The sequence below is a fragment of the Phalacrocorax carbo genome, chromosome 31 (genome assembly GCF_963921805.1).
Source record: "Phalacrocorax carbo chromosome 31, bPhaCar2.1, whole genome shotgun sequence".
Taxonomy (NCBI): Eukaryota; Metazoa; Chordata; class Aves; order Suliformes; family Phalacrocoracidae; genus Phalacrocorax; species Phalacrocorax carbo.
The window spans coordinates 766,182-773,925 of NC_087543.1; the positions used below are offsets into that span (position 1 = coordinate 766,182).

At 62.8% G+C, this 7,744-nt stretch overlaps 1 long non-coding RNA gene across 1 annotated transcript; it reads left to right on the plus strand.

Annotated features, from left to right (window-relative positions):
• The first annotated feature begins 1,908 nt into the window (after positions 1-1,908).
• On the plus strand, positions 1,909-5,207 carry LOC135310203 (uncharacterized). Its single transcript, XR_010370387.1, has 3 exons — positions 1,909-2,187; positions 2,441-2,549; positions 4,411-5,207. It is a non-coding gene; the product is annotated as an uncharacterized LOC135310203 (long non-coding RNA).
• The last annotated feature ends 2,537 nt before the right edge of the window (positions 5,208-7,744 follow it).

Here is a 7,744-nt window from a genome sequence, read left to right on the forward strand (position 1 = left end):
CGCCACCGTGCGACCAAACAGCGGTACTGCAGGCGGGCAGCCGCGCATGCGCAGTGGCGCCATTTTAGCTCTCTACCGCCACCGTGCGACCAAGGCGCGGTACTGCAGGCGGGGAGCCGCGCATGCGCAGTGGCGCCATTTTAGCTCTCTACCGCCACCGTGCGACCAAGGCGCGGTACTGCAGGCGGGGAGCCGCGCATGCGCAGTGGCGCCATTTTAGCTCTCTACCGCCACCGTGCGACCAACCCGCGGTACTGCAGGCGGGCAGCCGCGCATGCGCAGTGGCGCCCTTTTCTGCTCTCTGCCGCCACCGTGCGACCAAACCGCGGTACTGCAGCCAGCAGCCGTGCACGGGCTGTAGCGACACTTCGCCGCGCTCACTTCTCCCCGCCACTTAGTGACACCCCCCCCCCCGCTACCTGGTGACGGCACCGTGGGGGCTGGAGCCGTGTACCACAGCCCTTAGCGACAGGTGTTGACCCCTTGCGATAGCCCGGTGAGGGTGGTGCTGATACTCCTCGCCACGCTCTTAGCAACGGGCCCCGCCCCCGGCGATGGGCGGGCAGGCGGTCTGATGGCTGACCCACCTGGCCCCACCCACCTTAGCGACAGGCCCCGCCCCCTGGCAACGGCCCGGGGGGCGGTGCCGGCTCTCTCCCCTTAGCGACAGGCCCCGCCCCCTGGCAACGGCCCGGGGGGCGGTGCCGGCTCTCTCCCCTTAGCGACAGGCCCCGCCCCTGGCAACGGCCCAGGGGGCGGTGCCGGCTCTCTCCCCTTAGCGACAGGCCCCGCCCCCTGGCAACGGCCCGGGGGGCGGTGCCGGCTCTCTCCCCTTAGCGACAGGCCCCGCCCCCTGGCAACGGCCCGGGGGGCGGTGCCGGCTCTCTCCCCTCAGCGACAGGCCCAGCCCCCTGGCAACGGCCCGGGGGGCGGTGCCGGCTCTCTCCCCTTAGCGACAGGCCCCGCCCCCTGGCAACGGCCCGGGGGGCGGTGCCGGCTCTCTCCCCTTAGCGACAGGCCCCGCCCCCTGGCAACGGCCCGGGGGGCGGTGCCGGCTCTCTCCCCTTAGCGACAGGCCCAGCCCCCTGGCAACGGCCCGGGGGGCGGTGCCGGCTCTCTCCCCTTAGCGACAGGCCCCGCCCCCTGGCAACGGCCCGGGGGGCGGTGCCGGCTCTCTCCTCTTAGCGACAGGCCCCGCCCCCTGGCAACGGCCCGGGGGGCGGTGCCGGCTCTCTCCCCTTAGCGACAGGCCCCGCCCCTGGCAACGGCCCAGGGGGCGGTGCCGGCTCTCTCCCCTTAGCGACAGGCCCCGCCCCCTGGCAACGGCCCGGGGGGCGGTGCCGGCTCTCTCCCCTTAGCGACAGGCCCCGCCCCCTGGCAACGGCCCGGGGGGCGGTGCCGGCTCTATCCCCTTAGCGACAGGCCCAGCCCCCTGGCAACGGCCCGGGGGGCGGTGCCGGCTCTCTCCCCTTAGCGACAGGCCCCACCCCCTGGCAACGGCCCGGGGGGCGGTGCCGGCTCTCTCCCCTTAGCGACAGGCCCCGCCCCCTGGCAACGGCCCGGGGGGCGGTGCCGGCTCTCTCCCCTTAGCGACAGGCCCCGCCCCCTGGCAACGGCCCGGGGGGCGGTGCCGGCTCTCTCCTCTTAGCGACAGGCCCCGCCCCCTGGCAACGGCCCGGGGGCGGTGCCGGCTCTCTCCCCTTAGCGACAGGCCCCACCCCCTGGCAACGGCCCGGGGGGCGGTGCCGGCTCTCTCCCCTTAGCGACAGGCCCCACCCCCTGGCAACGGCCCGGGGGGCGGTGCCGGCTCTCTCCCCTTAGCGACAGGCCCCGCCCCCCGGCAACGGCCCGAGCCTGTGTTTGCTCCGCTCGGGGGGGGGCTCGGTTTGGGTGTTTTCTCTCCCCCCCCCTCCCGCGCCGGGAACTCCAGGCGGCTCCCGTACGGCTCCCGGGGCCTTCCCCCCTCGGGGGGCTCGGCCCGCCCCTTTCGCGGGGCGCTGTGGGAAGGGCGGGGGCGGGGCCCGGGGGTCGAAGAGCCCCAGCCGGGGCTCGGGCAGCTCTCGCTGCCCCCGGGCTCCTCTGGCGCCGGGGCTCCCGTGTTCCCTCGGGCGGTCGCAGCTCTGGGGCTGTCTCAGCCCCCCGGGCAGGCGTGCTCTGGCGTTTAGAGAAGCGGAGGCGTTGCCTGAGGTAAGGCTTCCAGAGCTTGGCGCTCTTTGGCAGCAGCTGTACTAGAAAGGTCCCTTGTGGCCTGCTTTGCTTTTTTTCTCCCGGGATGCTGTTTTGGGCGCTGAGGGGGCGGTGAGGCGGTTTAGTGGTATGGTGTTCTGTTTGGGGTTTGGTTTTTGCTTTGCTGGTTTTCTTCCCCCTTGTGAGATCATTTTATTCGCTTATCATTTCACATTATCATTTACCCCGCGCCATTTCCGTCCCCTCTGGGCAGCAGCGGATCCGCCGCTCGAGGGCGAGGAGCTGGGCCGACAACGGGCCGCTGCAGACTCTGGTCAGGGTACGAGGCTGCTCCCTGGGGAGCCGGCGCAGGGGGCGCGGAGGTACGCGCGGGCACTTGTCGGTGCCCCTGACCAGTGAAGGGGAGGTTAAATTGTTAGAGTGCAAATAAACACATATTATTTAGGGAGGAGTCGTGACTCAATTTAATCGCAGCTATTACTGAACAAACCAGGCAGTCATTATTCCTAATCTGTAATTAAAAAAAATATAAAGGCAGCCCTTTTTTATGCCATAAATAGAGTTGCGAGTCATTAATAGCTCAATCTAAATGCAGCCGTTATTAAATCAACTGCAGGCATTAATGACTCCTGATCAGAAACAAAATAAGGAAATTTTAGAATCTAGAATGAAAATCGACCCGGAAAGCTAAATTGGGAGCGGGTAGTACTGAAATTGTAACAGGGCTGTTAGAAAGTTCGGAGGCAGCGACAGCTCCTGCTTCCAGCCCAAGCAGTAAACGAAGCTTTGGGTTCTTAAATGAAGAGAAATAAAGGTGAGCTGTTAAACAGTGGCTGGGGTCAAGCGTAGGCATTAAGAAAATTTGCAGGTACGGGTGATTCCTGACCAGAACTAACAATTCCAGAAGATTTAGATTTAAAAATTACAAAGCTAATGGAGTGCCACAACCGCCCGGATGTAACCGCAGCCGCTTTGGGGGAATGCCCCAGCCCCCCCCGCCACCGCTATTAATTACTGCCAAGGAGAGCGAGAGTGAAAGTAGAAGCGGTGCAGGTGAAATGCGAGCAGTACGCTTTTCCTAAGTCATCCCTTCGTGTCAGGAGAGGAAAGCAAATGGAAAGAAGATGTTTGCAGGGGGTCTGTGCTGGGTTACCTGCGCGTCTCTTCCGTGCATCCTTGAGGAGACATTTAGCTCCTGTTGGGCGCTCGCAGGTGGGGACAGGGCGAGCTGGAGGCAGGATCGGTGCCGGCACTGATAAAGGGATGGGCGACGAGCTGAGAGAAGAGGGGGCAAGGGCTGAAAAAGGGTCTCCAGTTCTGCAGGGAAGGCAGCGGGATGTGACTCGGCAACCGCTCTGACGAGTGCAGGGTCATTCGCTGCGATGAAGTCGGGGTCTGTGGCTGGCCCGGAGAGGCAGCAGAAATCCCAAACTCTTTGCGGGGGTACCGGCCAGATTAGGGCAACACCTGAACAGTAAAACCATTTAGGGGAAGCAGAGCTGGGCTGCACCGCGTGGCCAACCTCCCTCTTCTCCGTGAGTCCCAAAGGGGCAGCTCCAAGAATGTGCTGAGAATTAATGTCTTGCGCTAAAAATGAGACGCAAGTAGCACCCACCCGTGAATTTTATTTTCTCTCTCGCTCTGCGGCTCCTGCCTGCTTGTCTCTCCTCAGTGCGCACCTGCACCTGTGCTCGGATGGGGCAGCTGAGGGAAGGTGCTGCCATCTCCCCGGCCCCGGCGGACCGCCCCTCAGCTGTGTCCTCTGTCAGGGAGCGTCGTCATCTCTCCTGCCCCCCAGAGCGTGTCCTGTAGTGGCAGACGCGCGGGCTTTTCCCTGCACGCGCATACGGGAAGGGAAGGGAAGGGAAGGGAAGGGAAGCACAGTGAGAGCTGGGCTTGTCAAAGCGTAATGGGGGTGGTGGGAAGCGTAGCTAGAACCGGAGAGCTACAGCGCAAAAGCGAAGCGGACGGGACACAAAAGTAAAATGGTGCACAGGAATGCTGAGGAGAGAACTCCCGCAGCACACAGGAAATCAGTGTCAGAATCTATTTTCTTCTGACTGCCGAATTAAAAATAATGGCACGCTTTGCAACGCCAAGCTCGCTCTAATCGTCTGAACTGTTTCTTTCCAGCCCCCCACCGCCCCCAGCACACCGTTCAGCCTCCTCAGCCTGAAATGCCTTGTTTTCCTGCTTTTTTTTTTTTTTTTTTTTTAATGACAGGGCAACTTCTGTTCCCGAGGTGGTGCCTACAGTACAGCTATCTCTTCGAAGGCAGTTTGGTTTAGGTCAGAGAATGTTTAGCCTGGACTGAATCAGCCTCTGTTTCTGTTTCTGGAAATCGTCGGTCCTGTGCATCAAGCCCGGAAAAAAGGAAATATGAACCAAAGGACCTGGGGCCTGCAGGGCTAGGAAAATATTTGAGAAGAGGTTCAGTGGGGCAATGACTGTTTGTCTGTGGGGCGTCCAGGCAAGCAACCCAGCTGCTAGAAAGCGGCGCTGTCCCCAGGGTGGCCTCGGCGGTCCCGTCGGAGTCGGGGGAACAAGGACAAGGCAGGGGGAAGCATCTGGCCTGCCGTGTGGACCGTGACTGTACAAAGCACGTGTGATGCACTGCAAGTTTACCTGTTTAAACTGTGAGTTAAAGAAGGTGTGCAGTTGCTTTGTAAACAGCCGACGCTCTAAAGCTACACCCATCTAATTGCTAGCTGTATTAAATCTATCGTATTGCTGTTTCTGCATTAAAAAAGAAAAAAACCAACACACCTATGTAAGCACGTCTAAGTACAATGGAAAACCACTGTTTAACGCGTGGCATGTGCGGGTGGTTTTTTTGGGGCGGGGGGGGTGGGGTGTATGACAAAAACCTGCGAGAGACACACGCACACACGCACATGTCATGTTTAGCGCTCACCTAAACCCAAAAAAGAAAATCCACTCTTTATTTTGCAGCATTAGCATTAGCTTCCAGCGCACAGCCTGAGCGCGCACCTCTGCTCTCACCGTCTGCTCCCTCTTCAACCGTGCGTGGCTGTCATCAGCTTGCACAGGCTTTGCTCGTGCAAGTTTCCGCGACGGCTTACGAGAAGGCAGGCAAACAGACCCAGCAAGACGCGTAGTGCCTTCCTCTATGGGCTCCGTCCAGCCTTTGTTAAAATGAGCAGAAAAGACATCTGCTGCTGCCTTTGCCCTGACTGACTCTTACAGAGAGCATCTGACTTGACCTGCAGCAAAGCCATGCCCCAGGCAGCAGCACGTATTGGCGCGGACCGCGGTTTCACCCACCTGCTTTACTGCGCCGGTCCTTTCCCACGGCCGATGCCGCAGATGTGGCGAGGCCCACCCCCAGACCTCTTTACGAGGGTTCCCTGGGCTCTGCAAGTCACCTGCTGGACGTGTTGCTGATTCAGGCACGGGCAAAGTCAGCTTCTTCGCTGGCCTCGGGCCAGGGCAGCCCCGTACCTGAGGGAAACTGAGAATATCTCCAGCGAGATCTCACCGGGAGGCTGGGACCTCGTCAGTAGGGGAGAAGGCCAAGCGACTGACACTGAAAGGGAGCTCTTTGCTAGGCTGTAGATCGTAAAGTTAAAAAAGAAAACAAACCTGCCTTTTTTAAAATGCCCCCCTTTGAGTCTGCCACGTTTGATACAGATTTTTTAAATTGCAGGGTCTATCTCCTACAGGCCTCATGCAAAGGGAAGCGAGTACCTCTGGCTCTCAGGACAAGGGGGTCCCTCAGGAGCCCAGGTGCTCACGCCAGCCGGCATCTGGCACAGCACAGGGCAGGAGCTTTGGCAGTAGTACGTGAGCTGAGAATGAGAGTCCGGCAGCGCCGCACGCTTCTCCTGTGAGCCGCCGAGGCTCGCGCGCTGTGCCTTCCGCAAATAAAAGGCCAGAAGAGTCAGCATTTCTGCTAGTTCCAGCCTCATCCGCACCCTCGTCGGTGTAGCTGTAAGCAAGCGTCCCGTAGCGACTGGGAGCGTGGCAGCTGGGCTTCCTGCGCTGCCTTAGGTTGTGCCCTTGGAGAGACCCTTCTCCGAGCCCCGTGAGCCCCGGGGTGGGTGGGCTGCGGTGCCGTTCAACGCTGAATAGGCAAGAAGGCCTGTAAACAAAATGTATTTATATCGCACCCATACCCGGCAGCCAACCGCCGCTTTATTTACGTATCCTGCACCTCCTGCCGACGCTTTTAAACTTAGCCGATATTGCCGCAGTTTTCACTGACGGGGCAGGGGACTGCCACGCTGCAGGGGCAGTGTCTGGGTGTCTCTCACGGACACAGACGTCCTCAGCTGGGTAGGGACAGGGTGAGAGCTGGAACAACTCTGCTGACATGTACGGGCCGTCCCAGGGCAAGGCTCCTGGGTCTGGGGGCTGAAAGGCGAGCCGCGCTGGGTGGTTGGTGTGGGAGTTGTGGAGCAAGTAGGGGGGAAAAAAAGCAACAGGAAAAAAACATCCAAATGTTTCACAGCAGGTAGAAAGCTTGGCAGAAAGCAAACTGAATGCTGTAAAGACAAAAGCCGAAAGCCGGCTATGGACTGGACGAAAAGAGTCAGTGCCACGGAAGGAGGTTATTTCTTCCACTGACCGTAGGAGGCTTTTCTGTGAGAAAACACAACACCTCTTCTTTCGGCTACGGCGCGGTACCGCAGCAGTAACGGGCCAGAGCGTGCGAGCGCCTCTGGCAGTATCGGTAACGGCCGGGGCACGGCCGAACGGCCAGCCCACCTTCCGCACAAGGAGAACACCGTTCCCCTGGAACGCCACGCAGACCCAGGACGGGTACGGCGGAGGCCGAGCCCAGGCGCCCCCATTGCCAAGGACCACCTTGGCCTCGCAGCGTCTCACGCTGCGGGGTGTTTTGCAGGCCGTGGCTAAGCTCAGGCCCCCTGCTCGTGGCTGCCCCCGGTCCCCCGGCGCCGGTCGGGCCCCAGCCCCCAGCGCGGTGCGGCGCAGGGCAGCGGCCCAGCAGGGCGGCCCCACGGGCCCCAGCCCGCACCCCCCCCCCGTGCCTGCGGGCAGGGCCCCGCGGCCGCCGGCCCCTTCCTCCTCTGCTCGCTCCCGTCGCGGACGGCTCGGTACGTGTCACGAGCGGCAGCCCCGTTCAGCCGCTCCCGGAGGGCGCGCGGCTCTGCCCGGCCGTGACCGGGGCCCGCAGGGGTCTCTCGCTCGCCCGCTCGCCCCGAAAGGAGCCGGCCCCGAGCCGGCGCGTCCCGCCCCGCCCGGCCCTCGGCGCCCTCGCGAGCTGAGCGCGGCCCGGCCAGCAGGGGGCGCTGGCGCTCACCGGCTGGGCGCGGGGGCGGTCCGGCGCGGGGGCGGGGCCGGTGGGGGCCGGTCCTTCCGGCCGCCCTCTAAGGGCCGCCCCGCGGGGCCCGGGCTTCCGGTGGCGCGTGCGCGGCGGAGCGGAGGTGGGAGAGGTGCGTGGGGCGGCCGGGTCGCGAGGGGTCTCTTTGCGGTGCCGGGGCCCCTCTGCGGCCCGGCGTGGGAAGCCCGTGGCCGGCGGAGACTGCTCGGAGCTGGGCGGGGAGCGCCGCGGCAGTCCGGCCGCAGGCAGCCA